Below are 19,564 nucleotides of genomic sequence, written 5' to 3'. Positions count from 1 at the left end.
CTATACTTCCTACATATCACTGCCTACTATTTTACTTCTTGCATGCTATATTTATGATAACGATGTTGTTCTAATGCCACCTGTTGGTTACATCAGACTGCTTCTATGGCCCTGTTTGGGTACTCTAACTTAGCTAGAGGTTAAAGTTAGTTTATAGCTCATGACTAACCCTAAACTAACTCTAGCCAAAGAGGTGTTTGGATGACAGGGTTATATTGACAATAAATGCACTAGGAGAACTAGCTCCAATTAGCACGTCTTGGGTGGGATAAGTTTTTTTGGGTGGGTTAGATGCAACTAGCTCAAACTAGCCCTCATGTTTGGATACTTTAGGGCTATTTGAGCCCAAACTAGCTCTAACCAATGGTTCCAAACAGGGCCTATGTTCTCTATGCTTAATAACACATCAGCAAACTAGCTTGTGGTTCCGCTTCTTTTTGTTCGTTTTACCCTACATTTTTTGATGCTAGCTATTACATCACTACTCCGAGCCTCTGTTAATTACTTTTTTGTGTGTTCTTGATCTTCCCAAGTTGCATGAATAATTTGATGCTTCTATTCATTATGGAGATGCCAACCCCATCAAGCAAAATATTTGTTCTTTTGGGGCTGGCACCTCGAACAAGCATAAAAATAGAGTGATGCACATATATTGTCGTGTAAATACACACCCTTCTTTCATTAGTTTAGATTAACCATTGATGATCAATTCGTTCCAGTGCATGTGCTGGAAATTAATTTTACCTAAATAGAAGGGGAAGAATAAACAACATCGACTAGATTTACAACCACGGTATGCTGACGATATCTTCAAAGAGCATTGCAACAGCAGCGAGGCTTCACAAGAACATATGGTAAGCCAGTGTGTTTTAGTACATGTGAAATGTAATGCACATGGGCTGCCTTCTTGGCTTGTGCCCTCAACCTGTAATCCTACAGAATTACAAATAGTTCAGTTGTCTTCTTTGTTGTATTGCTTGATTCGAACGCTTGTTTGTTACTTGTTAGGCTATACCTGAGTTGGCCTATATGTCAGCAGTGCCTACTGTACTATCGTAAAGAAATGCATGCCTAATTCATTTGACTCCTTAAATTTTCCTATGAAGTTCATCACAAGACTGTCTTTGTAGTTTATATGAGGCCACACTATTTAAGTGCTTTCTCGGATTATTTTAACTACTTATATGCCTGGTCAAGTTAAATATAGCGGTTGTACACTTCCTTTTATCTTACCATTTTAATTTGTTTTCGGCTGATGCTGCTTCGAACCATTTAAATATAGCTTGCCATGCTCGGCAATAATTCATGTGCCATTTACCATGTAAGCTTACTGCCTGGATCATGCGATAACTATCTCTTACTTATGTCCAGCGGAACCTTTCAGGATGCCATTCACACTAGGACACAATGTACAACCCTAGAATCTATTTGTGGAAGCAGTGCGCCATACATGTTACCAGGTAGTAGCAGTTTAGGGGCAACACTTGGAGAGCAGTCTGAGCACATATATTACAATTCTTGAGGCTCTACTAGAAGCAGAAAGAGATGGTGTGGCTGCCATGAATGAGGTAATCTTGATCTTGAGGCTAGAAATTATGCAATTAGTTGCACGCATTATGCAAGCAAGCCAAGAATTGGAGGAAGTAAGAATGTTGCATTCGAAGATGGAGGAGGCCCTGCTGCTTCTGCCATCTGAAGCCCAGGGTAATCCCCGTTCTTCTTTACATACCAGTTGAAACTGTCATTAGATTAGTATACTTGCATGTTTTTTTTGACTGGGAACTGTGGGGCAAACCCCCACAACATATCAAAATTTTATTAGGAAGAGACAACAGTTACAATAGGATGATTAGTATACTTGCATGTTGTGTCATGTCTCTTAATCGATTATGTTGTAACACCCCTTTGTTGTCCATGTGTTGTAATGATCTGAATTTTTTAGGTGAGGTAATCCTCAGTAGTTGTATGATTGACATAAGGTGAACTATTTTTTTTGTGAGCAGATTGTATAGGATGAAATAACTGTTTGACACAAGGTGTATCCAACCTACTGAATTCGAAGATCAGGGCATTTCCAAATCATATTCATATATAAAGGTGGAATAAATCTTTGTCGTGGTTTTGAAGAAATAAATAACAAAAACGTAGAATGATGTATGGATATTCGTCATCAAATACAAATTGGATTTGAATTTAGTTGCCAGGGCCCAAGGTAAACGTGAATGCTAATTCTCCCAAATTATGAACAAAGCGGCAAAACACCCACTATCATTTGTCGGCTGCCCAAAGCCTGTGTTCGTGAGATGGAAATTACTGTCTACCCTTGACACTTCACATCCTAATCGGCCTGATTTCCACTGCTGTCGATAAGGGTAGGTTAGTAACTTCACTCAGACGTGACACGACTGCCTGTCTCCCCATTCAGACATGGTGGGAGCCAAACATGGGCGGCAAACACACATTTGATTCAAACTCGTTCGAAAGACCTATCCCTCCCTCCATTTTCCTCGTCTGAAATCGATGTAGGCAAATATTTTAAATAGGGGCAGGTGTGTAACTTCCCTCAGACGTGACACAACCGCCCTAGCTATCAGCCCCGTTCATACACCGTGGGCGCCAACCGTGGGCGGCAAAAAACCCTCTCCTCGCCCAAAATCGCTATCGGCAAATATTGGGGAGATGCGAATTACCGTCCTATCCCCAACCGACGAGATGTTCGAAATTTTAAACGGGGGCTAAGTTCGTAACTTTCCCAAATTTCAGACAAGCGCGTCCCAAAGTTTGAGATCCCCTCCCCATCCCCCTCCATTTCCCCATTCATACACCGTCGGCGCCACAACAACCCCCCACACTGGCCAGCCTCCTCCCTCTGCCACACCATCCTCCACCTTGCCGCAGCCGCTACCCCTACCCCGTTGTCCACTACAAGAGATGGACGTCTCTCATCCACGGCACCGGACCAGGATCCTTTCATTGTGTCCTCTGGCTTCATCAGCGCCATCGTCCACCTTACCATTGTCGCTCCTACGACCGCCTCGTCCACGGCAGCAGGACTTATCCCCCGACCCGGCTGTCTTCTGTCTCAAGTCTTCTTTCGCGGCGCCGGCAGCCATCGCACCCGCAGCACCCTCAACGTATCAGCAAGGGCCTACATGGCATCGTAAGAGAGTTGGCACTCTTTCATATCTGCTTAAGTTATTGATCTCACCCGGAAAATAGATCGTAACTTGTTCACTGTACTTTTCTTGTCCATACCAAATCGTAGTGGCTAGTTGAAAGCAAACATTGGTTGCGAAGTAGCCATCGTCCGGTTTGCACCTTCAGATCCGCCATGGAACTGTCACTATACTCGTAAAGCTTATGGTTTCCTACCCTTTATATTCACTACCATCATCGTAGGTGCTTTGTGTCATGCTAGCACTGCTCCTCAAGACCTCAACCCATCAAGCGAAACAACATGACAATCATAATTCCAAAGCTTAGTTGTTCAAATACGAATATGGTATGATGCTCATATTACTAAAACAGAGAATGTTTAATTGGTCAGCTATCCTATATTCATTTCGAAAAGCATGTGCGCCACACATAGAGAGACAACAAGGATTTGCATTTCTCTGTGCGCTCTGGTTCATCATGGGTTGGCAACACACATTTTATTATCTAAAATCTGCTTGCTCTTTGTTATCATGTTCCTCTACTGTTATTCTTAATAAGTATATTACTTCCTTCGTTCCTAAACTGCCTTGGGTGCGTGCGTGAGTTGTGGTGGCGTGCATTTGTATCGGGTGTTGTTCATCGTTGCTTTATTTATAAAGCGGGGCGAAAGCCTTTTTCGGTGAAACATAAGTCCTTTTAGATATTCCAATAAGAAACAGATGTATATAGACATATTTTAGAGTGTACATTCACTCATTTTGCTCCGTATGTAGTCCGCATTCGAATCTCTAAGAGATTTATATTTAAGAACGGAAGGAGTAGTACAGTATGTTCCTTGTCGGGAAGTGGAGCAGGGACATTTGCAATCGACAGGTCTATTGGGTCGCTTCAGATGGATGCTTTCAACGATTCTAGATGGTCTGCCATAATATCCAGGAAATGATTGGACCTATGTCATCTTCGATAGTCTGGACTGATAGTAACAGTATTGTGCCTTCAGTTGAATAGAGCTAACCCTTTTGGGGCCGAACCCTTTCTTGCTGTAACGGCAATACAAGCCCATATGGTCCAGCTAGTTCCACTTTCCTGATTTTACTCTTGATGCTTAGGGTTTTCCCCTTTTATCTACCGTACAATGATTTGCGTAGGTGCTTTCTATCATACTAGTAGTACACCACCCTTCAAGCGAAACAACACATCAGTCATAATTCCAAAGCTTAGTTGTTCAAATATGATTGTGATATGATACTGATATTAGTTAACAGACACATTTAATTGGTTAGCTAAAAGTCCCACTTGAGTTTCCAAATCCATGTCGCGGCATATAGAGAGACAGCAGGAATTGGATTTCTTTGTCACTTGTTGACTGTACTTTCTTATCCATACCAAATCTTAGTTGCTATTTCAAAGCAAACATCGGTTGCTAAGTACCCTTTGTGCGGTTTGTAGCTTCAGATCTGCCGTGCCACTGGCACAGTCAACACTATACTCATCATGCTTACGGTTTCCCCATTTTATGATGACCACGATCAGCCAATGTGGTTCGTGTCGTAATAGCACTGCTCCACCCATCAATCTAAACAAGCTTAGTTGTACAAATTCGAATATGATATGATGCTGATATTAGAAATACTGGTAGAGGTTTAATTGGTCAGCTAAATGTTCCTACTTTAGTTTCGAAATGCATGTGAGCCACATATGGAGAGACCGGAAGGAATAGTATTTCTCTGTGCGCTCTGGTTCATCATGGGTGGGAAACACATATTGCATTATCTAAAATCTTCTTGCTCTTTGTTATCATGTTCCTCTTCTGTTCTTCTTAATAAGTACATTACTTCCTCTGTTCCTAAACTGCCTTCGGTGCGTGCGTGTGTTGTGGTGGCATGCATTTGGACCGGGTGTTGTTCATCGTTGCTTTATTTATAAAGCAGTGCAAAAACCTTTTTCGGTAAAACATAAGTCTTTTTAGATATTCCAATAAGAACTATATACGGATGTATATAGACATATTTTATATTGTACATTCACTCATTTTGCTCTGTATGTAGTCCGCATTCAAATCTCTAAGAGACTTATATTTGGGAATGGGGGGAATAGTACAGTATGTTCCTTGTCGGGAAGTGGAGCAAGGACATTTGCAGTCGACAGATCTGGTGGGTCACTTCAGATGGATGCTTTCAACTATTCTAGATGGTCTGCCATGATATCCGAGAAATGCTGAGAGCTATGTCGTCTTTGATGTAGAAAATATAGAACCTATAATATTCGTTGTATTGAACTGACCCTTGTGTAGGGTATATATAGATGTACAGTTGAGAGAGAGAGACGGAATAGAGGGCAAGTCATACATGATTTAATATATTCTATCTATAACTCCTATCTCTATCATAAACACAATATACTTCTAACATTTGAGAGTCTAGACTGATAGTAATAGTATTGTGCCTTCAGTTGAATAGAGCTGTCCCTTTTGGGGCCGGAGCCTTTCTAGCCATACCGGCAATACAAGCCCATATGTTCCAGCTAGTTCCACTTTCCTGATTTTAATCGTGATGCTTAGGGTTTTCCCATTTTATCTACACTACTATGATCTGCGTAGGTGCTTCCTGTTGTACTAGCAATACTCCACCCTTCAAACTAAACGACACAACACTCATAATTCCAAAGCTTAGATGTTCAAATATGATTGTGATATGATACTGATATTAGTTAACAGACACATTTAATTGTTTAGCTAAAGGTCCGACTTGAGTTTCCAAATGCATGTTGCGACATATAGAGAGGTAGCAGGAATTGCATTTCTTTGTATCTTGCCGACTGTACTTTCTTGTCCATACCAGATCTTAGTTGTTCTTTCAAAGCAAACATCGGTTGCTAAGTACCCTGTGCGCGGTTTGCAGCTTCAGATCTGCCATGCCACTGCCACGGTCAACACTATACTCATCATGCTTACGGTTTCCCCATTTTATGATGACCACGATCAGCCTATGTGGTTCGTGTTGTAATAGCACTGCTCCACCCATCAAGCTAAACAAGCTTAGTTGTACAAATTCGAATATGATATTATGCTGATATTAGTAATACTGATAGAGGTTTAATTGGTCAGCCAAATGTTCCTACTTTAGTTTCGAAATGCATGTGAGCCACATATGGAGAGGCCGGAAGGAATAGTATTTCTGTGTGCACTCTGGTTCATCATGGGTGGTCAACAGACATTGTATAGAAAGACTTGTAATATCTTTAATCTACTTGCTCTTCTTCTGTTCTTTAACATGATCCTCTTCTCTTCTTCTCTAATAAGGATGTTCCTTTTTGGGAAGAGTAGCAGAGACATTTCCGGTCAACAGGTAAGGTCGAGTTGTTCTCCCTTAGTCTATTTGAATCTATCCGGTTAGGTGGACTTCTTCTTCTTTACTACATGTTGAAGCTGTCATCTTCAAAGTATCATCACTTCTGGAGCTCTCATATTTTTAGTAGTAGGCCACATTATATTAATGCACACACCAAATTACAGCATGCATGGCATCTCTCAGAAGAAATTGCAGAGATAGCACAAAGGGGTTTACAGGGAGGAAGTATTGGATTACAATCACTTCTGCATTAAAAAGATAATCTCACATATTTTTATGTTTTCATGCATGTCAAGTATTAAACATGATCAAAATGAATATGAGAATGGGCGCACGAGAGGAATATTGCGGAATAATCCACTGGCTAAGAAACATGGCATCGTGGAGGATGGCCTATCTTATTCACCCATCATGGTGCTTGCTCTAACTTCGCAAGGTTCTATTGGTCACACATATCATGCATCTGACCTCTTGCATTACTTCTACTTTGTTACACCACCATCTACTTAGTTTAAGCATCATATATGAGTATATGCCATACCTATCCATTTTCTGTACCTATTCCATGTCTCATCATACTATGTTTTTCCAGTCAAATGTTGTTCTTTCGTAATAGATGTACAAAAGGAAGAGGGTGAGTGCATATCCTCAAGGAGTACAGACTAGGTATTTGGAAAAGGCAGTGATACTTGTTCAATCAGATAGATTAGTAGCCACAAAAAACACAGGCCCAACTTTACCACACTTTGCCCCTACTCCACTGGCCAAACCCCTATTATAACTGCAGAGAGTCCATCGTTAGGTACTGTCTATGATATAATTTCAAAATTTGAACTCCTACATTTTTGCCTGTGCCTTACCTTCTCTCTTGTATGAAAACTAATTTCAAATGAATCTTCTTTCTCAAAGGATCATAGGATCTCACAACAATACTGGGCACTGCTTTGTTCTTGTCTGTACCTCTTGCCCTTTGTCAGCATACTTACACTCATTGCTGTTTGATTATGTAGCATCACTGTAAATGTTCGCTTCCTTATCCTCCCTTTAACTACTGCAGGATGCTGCTAACGTGATAATATGATCAGAGACCCTTTGACGAAACTGTGTGCGATGCATTAATCGCTAATGGTGATGTAAAAAAACCATCAAAAAATATGCAAAACATTTGCGATGAATGATACATCAAACACGATTCAGATTTTAGTTGCGTGTGAGATGCGGGTCATCCGGTTGATCCATACGAACTATTTGCAATGAGATAGAACAACAGAAACGGGCAGCCAAATCAAGGTGTGTGTGATATATGGCACACAGTTCGCTCGGATGATCCGTTCGTGATGATCGAGGTGAACACAAACAATTCGGCGTAACAAGATATGTGTGATATCCGGCAAACAGGTCGGTAATCAAAATTGTGTGCAATCATTATAGACAGCCCATACGGTCTTTTTTGTTAAGTGTGTGCTTGTCAGGGTACACAGTTCAACAAACCAACCTGTTGACGATAATGTAGAAGATCTCTGTCGAATACATATTACTAACCTTCTGCGATGAGATTGACAGCATCAACGGAGATAACAAATTAATATGATCGAACGGAAGCAGAGATATATACAGTCTACTTAATTTAGTCCTTCTTGTTGCCCCGCGACATCGTCGTGGCAAGGATGCTTCTTGCCGCTGACCGTTGGCTTTTCATCGTCGCCGCCGTCGTCATAGTCGTTGTTGTCGTCGTCCTCCTCCTCCTCCTCCTCCTCGTCCAACCATTCCTCCTCATCATCATTATCGTCCTCTTCTTCGTCCTCCGACGGCTCCTCGCCTGTCTAGTTGTTATATGACGACTCCAGAGGCGGCGTCCCTTCCATGATCCGGATATAATCAAGGTCTGGGCTCGACGTCGGACTCATGAAAGACGAGCGGGATGATTCCGATGTTGAACTATCATCGGGCGCCAGACTGCTGGCCGAACTGTCGTCCTCGCTGTCGCTCGACATGGTTGCGGTCATATAAAAACCGCGAGAAAGTGAGATTGCAGAGTGTGTGCAAGTGTGTAGCGCGGCCTGCCGGGGACGATGAAGATGGTGGACACTTAAGCGAGGTATGCAGAGAAGAGGAAATGCCAATTTAAGCGGGGGTTGACGTATAATCTAACCGTTGATATAATCAACCGCAATTATTTGTACCCAGTCTCTCCAAATTCCCAGGGTTGCGCAAGACTCCTATTGGCTGATTTCTTTTTCAGGACAAAAACAAGGGACGAGTTTTGGGATTATGCACCGGTACCGGTTCGAACGGTGTAGGACAGTTGGGAAGCAATACATTGAGCTCTTCTTATCGATGAAGCCAGTAATAATCAAACTACAAAGGAAAAGAAAAAAAAGACAAAGGAAATTATCTGCATGAATCTTCGCATAACATCAATGGCATAGGACCTATGTGCATTACTTAGGCTGGTCGTAATGGGAGTATCATAAGTGGTATCATGCATGCCAACTACTCCCTCCGTTCCTAAATATAAGTCTTTTTAGAGATTGCACTACAAACTACATACGGATGTATATAGACATATTTTAGAGTGTAGATTCACTCATTTTGCTCCGTATGTAGTCCATAGTGGAATCTCTAAAAAGACTTATATTTAGGAACGGAGGGAGTAGACTTTTTGGATGAGGCGGCACACAATTAAATAAGGAAAGAGAGGATGTGGTATCATATCATGATACCATATCGTATTAAATGTTGTACTAGTTTGTGTCTTGCATGGCAATTAATAAGGCAACCTAAGATACTAACTTATGATACTCTGCATTACAGAAGTAGTATCATACCCTAATATCATATGCATGATACTAGTATATGATACTCCCCATTACAACCAGCCTTAGAGCACATCTAGATGTGCTTTAGCAATACTGTCAAACAAAACCCCTAATCATCATTGCAAACAGCGCATTCAACATGGCTAGTGCAACCACAACTACACATGCTAGTGCCTTCTTGTCTCTTGCTTTCATCTGTTGCCTATGATTGATTCTTTCTTGCTTCATCGTACTGATTGTACATTCCAGATCAGCTAGTTTCTTCTTTAGCTTTACGTTATCTTCTGCGAGCTTGGTGATAACAGTCCGAGCCCTGCCATGCCATTCCTTATCCAGCCAGTTACAAAAGGCACAAGCCTCATATCCCTGCCAATGTTAAATAGTATTCGGGATGAGCGGTGGCATTAACTCAAGTAAAATGATGAACTTAGCATTAACCTCTAAGAGGCAACTGAGAAACTGCCTGCCAATGTCAAATCCCTCTATGCATACACGTCGAGTGGGAGTGTGCCCGTGCACACAACTCAGATTTTGGTACTGCTCGGTGGCACAAAACTCAGAGTCGAACTTGTGTTGCGGGAGTCTGGATTCATGCTCCGGATCCGGCGACAGATCGCTTTCCTGGTGGGGTGGGGGGTCATTTTGGACAGATTCAGCAAGGAGCTACTTTGGACATGCTAAAAAAGTTCGGGATAGATTGGAACCTGACAGGACGATTCAGATATGTAGTACACATGCCTTCTGATGACCTTAGGCAAGTGCTTGGCGGAGACCGCCGTCGTGGCGGCGCTGCCGAGAGCGGCGATACGAGTAGGAGTAGCCGCACCGAAACCATAAGCACCACTCGTCTGCATTCCCCCAATGTCAGCGCCACGCGAGGGAATTTGGAGGCTATCTAGGGATTTGGGGGAATTGGGGAAACACTGGGGATAAGCTAACGGTCGGTAACTACTTATGGCACTATATGTTGTATACAACACACTGCTTATACATGTCGTTTGTGTTAGGTTTTACAACTTCACACATGATTTCCGCACCAAACCGTGTGAGAAGACAACGTAGGTGAGACACGGTTGCCGTTACATAACCGTATGGGATGTACTACCCTGTACAGTGATACCGTGTAAACAGCCGCTCTGCGTATATCCGTCAAAAAATAAAACAGCCGCTCTGCAGAGAGAGATGGTGGCGGTGGCCTAGGCAGCGGCTACTGGAGAAGAGGTCAATCCTCGGTCCATGGGCGGTGGTGGCGTCATAGGAGGTCAATCCTTGGTCTGCAGCGGGAGATAGGAGGAGCTCAACCATCAAGGTCGGCAGCGGCGTGATTGGAGCACATCCATCGCGGTCGATGGCGGGATAGTGGAGGTCGAACTTCAGGCGGCAGCCGCACTAAGCTTTGCTCCTCGACCCTGCTGTCTCGGCGTGCCGCCGCATCGCACTTCTTTGTCTGCAGGGTAGAGGTCACCGCACGATTAATTAATTAAGGTATTCTTTTCGTGAGTGGCTTAATTAAGGTATTCAATTACTAAGGGTAAGGTTGTAGTACTCTGCGTGTAAATTGACTGGCCATTAATTTTTGTGATTGCACGTCTGGATAACAATATGGAGCGCCCTCAGTAATTATGAAAATAAAACCTTGTGATTTATGCACGCATCTTTGGGCATAAGTTAATCCGTGTATTAATGTTGTTGTTTTGTTTTTAGTTACCATTCGTATGGTGCAGATGGAACGACCTGAATGGATGATGAATCGGAGAACCGCAGATTTTATCAGTGGCGTGACAGAGTTCATGAATTTGGCTGAAAGTACAAAGAGGAGAATTGGTGATGCGGATTACATCCTGTGTCCATGTACTCATTGTGCCAATACAGAGTCACGTCAAGTTGCAGATGTCTAGTGGCACTTAGTCTCTCGGGGATTCATGGATGGATATACACATTGGACCAGACACGGTGAAGAGCAGGTCATGGATGAATATACCCAGGGCTGCGAGATGCCAAACCCCGATCAGTGTCACATGGATGTTGAATCCAACATCTGGGCAGAGGCGTCAAGCTACCAATGGAACACCGGAAAGCAGAAATGCTCAGTGGAAAACCAAGACGTCGACGCAGATGATGACGATCTTGATATGCCAGATTTTGCTGCTATGATTGCAGATTTCAAGGGCCCAAAAAGGACATGATTGGGTACAAGGATCTGCCAACCATTGATGTGGACTCCAAGAAAGAATTTTATCCAGGTTGCAAAAAGAAATATTCCAAGTTGAGTGTCACCCTAGTGCTTCTCAGATTTAAAGCAGCAAACAGTCTATCAAACAAGGGCTTCACAGAGATGTTAGGTCTTTTCAAAGAAATTCTTCTGGAAGATAATGTGCTCCCCAGAAGCACGAAGGAAGCGAAGAAATTGTTTGCCCATGGGAACTTGAAGTACAAAAGATACACGCTTGTATGAATGATTGTATATTGTACCGTGGTGAGTACAAAGATTTGCATGCATGTCCCATATGCAAGCATGCATGATACAAGCACAGGAGAGCAAAGGACAAGTACAAATTGGACGACGAGATCAAGACAGGAATCCCGTTCAAGGTTGTTTGGTACTTTCCTTTAATTCCAAGGTTGAGACGTTTGTTTGCAAACCCTACAGAGGCAAAGAGGTTGCGGTGGCATCACGATGAGTGAACTGCGGATAAATATATGAGGCACCAGAAAGATGGGGCTCAGTGGGAATTAATCGACAACAAGTTTCAAGACTTTGACAAGGATCCTAGAAGTATAAGGCTTGGGGAGTGTACAGACGGGATGAATCCTTTTAGCGATATGAGCACCAATCACAGCACATGGCCGGTGCTTCTCTGCATATATAACCTAGCTCCTTTGTTGTGTATGGAGAAAAAATACATTATGATGTCAATGATTATCCAAGGCCCGAAGCAACTTAGAAATGACATCGACATTTACTTTCGGCTACTAGTAGAAGAACTGCTAATAGTGTGGATAGATGCGCATGCTGTAAAGTGTTATGATGCTTCCAAAAAGGAGATTTTCGATCTACATGCGATGCTGGTGCACACCATTCAAGATATGCTGACATTAGGCAATACATCGGGGCAGAAAACAAAGGGAGATGTAGGGTGTGTCACATGCATGGATAGGACATCTAGCATATTTTTTCCCAACTCGCGCAAAACCGTGTATTTGCGTCATCGTAGGTTATTATGGAGAAATCACCCATACCGAAAGATGAAAGCTGAATTTGATGGGACAACAGAGGTAGATGTGGGCCCAAGACCCTATGATGGGGAGGTGGTGCACAACATGGCTAAACAAATTAATGTTATTCTTGGCAAGAAGCATGCTTTGACGGTGAAACAAACACCCAAGGGTCAAGTGTTTAAGAAGAAATCGGTGTTCTGGAAATTACCTTACTGGGAGATTCTACGTGTACGTCACTACATCGATGTCATGCACGTAGAGAAGAACGTATGTGAAAGCATCCTTGGTACTCTGCTCAAGATTAAAGGTGCAACAAAGGATGGTAACGGTGCACGGCTCGATATGCTTGCTGATCAATCAAAATGCAAGAGTGAAGCAGAAGATGATGACAAATTCATCAAAGCTCGCCAGAGTTACAATTTCAGTACAAAAGAAGCAACACACCTCTTCACCTATTTGTTGTTAGTTAAGACACCAAACATCAGAATTCTTGTGGATGTGAGCTCAGGTAAAATGAAGTTGGGACACATGAAGTCACATGATTGCCATGTAATGTTGACACAAATCCTCCCAGTGGCCATCAGGAATCTGATGGACAAAGATATAAGACACACACTCATTGAGCTCTCTGATTTCTTCAACCAACTATGGCAGAAAGTTGTAGATCCTAAAGAGTTGGATCATATGCAAGATGATATTGCAAGAATATTGTCCAACCTAGAGATGTTTTTCCCACCGTCATTCTTTGATGTCATGGTCCATCTCACTATGCAGCTTGTCGATGAGATAAAGTATTGTGGTCCTGTGTTTCTTCGAAACATGTATCCCTTCGAGCGGTTCATGGGAATACTGAAGCGCTATTGTCGGAACCGAAACCATCCAGAGGAAAGCATCCTACAAGGTTATACCGCGGAGGAGGTGGTTGAGTTTTGCACCGAATACATGAAACAAAGACCAATAGGTTTGCCCCTCTCTCTCCATGAAGGGAAGGCTGAAAGGTAAGCCGGTCCTTGCTGGCACGCAAATGGCTGCACCCGGAGAATTGGCAGAGAAAGCCCATTTGACGGTACTGCTTAACAACCCAGTTGTCAGTGCTTATGCCGCAGAACACTTGGCGGAGATACACCAAAGCTTCTTACTAATGGTGCCTTCATCAGATGTGGACATGAAGGAGCACACTAAGAAATACGCCGAAGGGCTGAAGAATCGTTTGGCACAAGGAACCATTGATGACATTGTTACGTGGTTGGCACAAAAGCCATCACCTACAGTGTTGACGTACCAAGCATATGACATTAATGGATACACGTTCTACACTGAGGAACGTGGTGAGAAGACCTCATATCAGAACAGCTCTGTTCGCATAGAATGCATGACTGTAGATGAAGTTGATAAATAGGTATACTATGGAACCATCAAAGAGATTTGGGAGCTTAACTATGTGAAAGTTAAGGTGGCATTATTCATGTGTGCATGGATCCCTCTTGGTCATGTAAAGGTTGATGATTATAGGAAGACATGTGTTAACAGGACAACGATGGCATATCATGCAGACCCGTTCATTCTTGCCGGCGATGCTACCCAGATTTTCTATGCGGAAGACCCCTTGCACAAGAACCGCCATGTAGTGATGCATCGGAAGAGGAGGGTACTGGGTGTCGAGGATGTTTCCAATGAGGACGAGTACTATGAATTTGCTGAGTTGTCACCCAAGGGATGATGCACCCATCTAACAGAGAAGCGTAAAATCATCAGAAAACCCAAGTTCATTCGGGGTCAACATAATGATCCCAATTCCCCCATGTACATGGGAATTAAGCCGTAAGACTAGTCTTCATGCCTACCCTGCAACTTAATTCGTTCAATTTAGAACTATCGCATGTACTGAATTTGTGAGTTATGCCTGGTTTTCTGTTGATGCAAGAACCGTTAATATGTTAACCTTGATATGCTGTCAGCTCAGGCATGGAATATGAACTGTTTATTATTATTATTATTATTATTATTATTATTATTATTATTATTATCATTATTATTATATCATAGAGGTAGCACACTCAATTGATCTCACTCCAGCATGTGTGAACAAAAGGTATGCAATCTGGTTTGCGAATAGCACGCGGTTTGTCCATGAAAGTCGTGTGCCGACCAAACCCCGCGCGCGATCTTAGTCGTGCTTTCTGATTGGCCAGAACCCAAACCCCATGGATCGTACGTCTACACCGTTGGATGCTCCCAGATCAAACGGAAATCCTCATCCCTTTTGTCAGCAAATGGAGTTTCGATTGTAATTCTATTTTATGCACAAAATGCATGTTAAACTAAAAAATGTCTTAAATATAGCTAACGATACCTGAAATGCGCCAGAAAATTAAACCCATGGTATAATGGTGATTGCGTACCGTGGAAATTTTTATGAGGCCAAACGATGAAGTCACCAGCCACTGGAGTTTGAATTGACACGTCTCCTTTTGGAAACCATGATCCTTCATTTGAGATGCTCCGGCTTGGAAGGAGCAGTCATCAAAATTTGTGCCAAACTTTACCAAAAAATTTCTACGGGCTCATGAGAGCACGCCACGGGCACACATCAATTTTGATGATGTCCGGACTCCATCTGAATTTCCTGTATTTAAAATACCAACTAGGCCTATGCTGGCCGCACCTCGCGGCCGAAATGTTTGAAACTTCTCCCCGCGTCTCAAACAAATGGATGAAAACTCGCAAAGCGACGCACAAATGATTGGTACACCTTCTTTGCTAAGGCTGGCCATAGTGGGGGTATCATAGCCGGTATCATGCACTCGGGAATAGCAAATATGATGATGTGGCAAGGAATTAAAGAAGGGAGAGTGGGTCAGAGTAACATAGCTAGATACCGTAAATTATAATAAATGCTATACTACTTTGTGTCATGCATGGGCATAAATACGGTCATCTATGATACTATGCACTATGAAGGTACATAGTATCATACACTAGTATCATATGCATGATACTAGTATATAATACTCCCCACTATAAGGCTGGCCATAGTGGTGGGATCATAGCCGATATCATGCACTCGGAAATAGCAAGTATGCTGATGTGGCAAAGAATTAAAGAAGATAGAGAGGGTTAGAGTAACATATAGGTAGATATCGTATCATGTTAAATGTGATGCTAATTTGTGTCATGCATGGCAATAAATATGAGCATCCATGATACTACTCTATTATACTACATATGCACTAAAATTAAAGGTGGTATCATACACTAGTATCATATGCATGATACTAGTATATGATACTCTCCACTATGTGTAGCCTAAGTATAGCCTAACTAAAACACCCACATGTAGTTGTAGTAGGGTTTTGACTTTATATGCACTAAATGTAAGGTAAGTGCAAAAAATGACTTAAACATAGCAGACGAGACCCGAAATGGGCCAGAAAATCAGACCAAGGGTATATCTGTGATTGTTTACCATGATTTTTTTCGAGGCAAAATGATGTAGTCACTGACGATTTGGAGTCCGAAGTGCCGTGTCTCCTTTTGCAAACTATATATGATCCTTCTTGTGAGATGCTCTGGTATGGAAGGTGCGAGCACCAAAACTTGTGCCAAACTTTACCAATTTTTTTCCATGCGATCGTGAGAGTATGCCACAGTGACACAATGATTTTCTATATTTCTGGACACTATATGCATTTCCTGTAATTAAAAAACCAACAAGGCCTACACCTGTGGCGGCTCCTGGGGGCCGAGCTGTTTGATTTTTTTCCCGTTTCTAGGACAATGAATGAAAACTCGCAAAGCGACACACAAATGATCTTGCTAACACCCACGTGTAGTTGCGAGATCTCAAATGACTCAAATATAGCAAACGAGATCTGAAAATGACCAGAAAATCGAACCATAGGGTACAATCATGATTTCTTATATGGAAAAAAAATTGGAGGCGAAACAATGAACTCATGTTTACATTCAAACGAAAATATGCTGTTAGTTCATGTAAATCTTTTCAAATAGCACACGGTTAACTCACGAAAGCTGCGTGCCTACTAAGCCGTGGGCGATGCCCCCTGCCATGCGTGTGATCTGAGTCGTGCGTTTTGATTGGCCAGAACCCAAACCCCGCGGATCGTACATCTGCACCGTTGGATTCTCCTTGATCGAACGGCAATCATCATCCCTTTCGACAGCAAATGCATTTACGGTTGTGATTTTATTTATATCCACAAATTGCACGTTGAATTCACAAAATGTCTTAAATATAGCAAACGAAACCTGAAATACGTTATAAAATCAAACCCGTGGTATAATGGTGATTGCGTACCGTGGAAATTTTTATGAGGCCAAACGATGAAGTCACCGGCCACTGGAGTTTGAATTGACACGTCTCCTTTTGGAAACCATGGTCCTTCATGTGAGATGCTCTGGTTTGGAAAGAGCAATCCTCAAAACTTGTGCCAAACTTTACAAAAAAAATTCCCCGGGGTCATGAGAGCACGCCACAGACACACACCGATTTTGATGATGTCTGGACTCCATCTGAATTCTCTGTAATTAAAATACCAACTAGGCCTACGCCGATGGCCGCACCTCGCGGTCGGAATGTTCGAAACTTCTCCCCATTTCTCGGGCAATGGATGAGAACTCGCAAAGCGACACACAAATGATTTGTACACCTTCTTCGCTAACTAACACCCAGATGTAGTTGTAGAACGATTTTGAATTTATGAGCACTAAATGCAACGTAAGTGCAAAAAAATGACTTAAATATAGCAGACGAGACCTGAAATGGGCCAAAAAATCAAACCTAGGGTACATACGTGATTGTTTACCATAAAAAAAATTCGAGGCGGAATGATGTAGTCACTGACGATTGGAGTCCGAAGTGCCACGTCTCCTTTTGGAAACTATGATCCTTCTTGTGAGATGGTTCGATTTGGAAGGTGGGAGTCAAAATTTGTGCCAAACATTACCAAATTTTTTCCATGGGATCCTGAGAGCACGCCATGTTGACACACTGATTTTCGTTATTTCTGTACTCTATATGTATTTCCTATAATTAGAATACCAACAAGGCCTACGCCTCTGGCCGCACCCTGCGGCCGAACTGTTTGAATTTTTTGCCTCTTCTCGAACAATGAACGAAAACTCCCAAAGCTACACAGAAATATAGGAAATGATACCTCAAATGCACCAGAAAACCATAGGGTACAATGGTGATTTCTAACAGTGGAAAACAATTTGGAGGCGAAACGATGAACTCTTGTTTTCTTTCAAAGGAAAATATGTTGTTAGTTCATGTAAATGTTTTCAAATAGCACATGGTTCACTCACGAAAGCCGTGTGCCTACCAAACCGTGGCCGATGCCCCCCCGCCCCCCTTGCTGCGAGCGTGATCCGAGTCGTGCGTTCTGATTGGCCAGAACCCAAACCCCATGGATCGTATGTCTGCACCATTGGATACTCCCAGTTCGAACGACAGACCTCATCCCTTTCGACAGCAAATGCAGTCCGGCTAGGATTTGTTTTATACGCCAAAATGCACGGTAAAGGCCAAAAAATGTGCCAAATATAGCACACAAGACCTAAAATGCGCTAGCAAATGAAACCCGTGGTATAATGGTGATTGCTTAACATGGGAAAAATTTAGAGGAGAAACGATGAACTCACGTCTTCATTTCAAAATTAGTACGTCTTCATTTCAAACAAAATTATTCTCTTTGTGCACACGAGCGCTTAGAAGCAACCGTTTGCATAGGCCTTTCCACGCAGCGACCGGGGATATTTTTTCACCCTTTCACCTAGGCTGCCAACCCCCCCCCCCCCACCACCCGCCCACATTTCACGCAACTAGTCCACCCAATCTCCATCGCCAGCTCCCCCCTCCACCAGATCCACCACAGAACCCTCTCCGGCAACGGCGTGCTCACCCCGGTCGTGTGCCCGCTCTTCGGCGTCAACCCTACCTCCAATTCCGTTCCCAACACGCGGCTGTCCGCGTCTCGCCGTCTTCATTTTATCACCAGCCACCCTCGAGCATATCGATCCTGTAGCCCTCGCCTCTCCTATGGTCCGGTCGGGTTTGCATTAAGAAACCTGTTAATTACTGCTCTCCATCGTGGTGAGGCATATTTCCTTGCAATCCTTCTTCCTATTTTGCTCTGTACGTTCCCAAATTGGCTATAAAATAACGGAGAGCCTATATATGTACATCACCTACCTTCCTAACTTGTACATATAAGTTGTATTTGTTCCAATAAGTTACTGCTGATTTGTAGATCGCGGGCGCTCGAGTCACACAAACTTAACAAATAAGCCGTACATTTTCTAAATTATTTCATGACATGTTTAGATAGCTTGAACCAAGTTATTAGTTTTATGCTGATCCTCCTTTCCCGAGTTTTGCATGTGTTCTCTGTAGATGCCGAGTAGCTGCGACAACACTCATGCTTCAGGCGATGTATCTTCATTTGATTCCGACAACCCTACGTCTTCAGCAGATGGTGAGGGATCAAGTAATATTGAACGGGATAGAGCTGCGGCAATTACCCTTCCGGTCAGGACACGGAGGAACGCTCCAAGGAAGCCCACGCACCAGCCTAAATGTGTATATGATGTAACCGAGATCGATTTAAAGTCTTGGGCTCCAACTAAACCAGATAAAGCACGCACGATGTTCGGGAGTGTGTGTCAATTTGTTGCAGGGCAAGGCTCAACATTAATATGCTGGGGTTTTGGAAGGCTAACACGGAAACACAGCAAAGGATAGTCCAGGGGATGATGGATCACTTCAACGTTCCAGAGCAGTGGAGAATGCAGGTGGAACAGGCTGCACTGAAGAGGGCTAGGGATGCTTGGAGAAACTGGAAGCACGTGTTGTACAAGAATTACTTGAGTGAAGGCAATGACCCAATCCCCATACCCCAAAATTACAAAGGCAGACTGGGCAGAATTCAAAAGTGTCAGGGCAACTATAGAGTTTGCTGAGAAGAGTGCCAAGCAATCGGAACTTTAGAGGAGGAACAC

This window comes from Aegilops tauschii, chromosome 2, assembly GCF_002575655.3.
Source record: "Aegilops tauschii subsp. strangulata cultivar AL8/78 chromosome 2, Aet v6.0, whole genome shotgun sequence".
In the NCBI taxonomy this organism is placed as follows: Eukaryota; Viridiplantae; Streptophyta; class Magnoliopsida; order Poales; family Poaceae; genus Aegilops; species Aegilops tauschii.
This window is presented reverse-complemented; position numbering follows the sequence as displayed.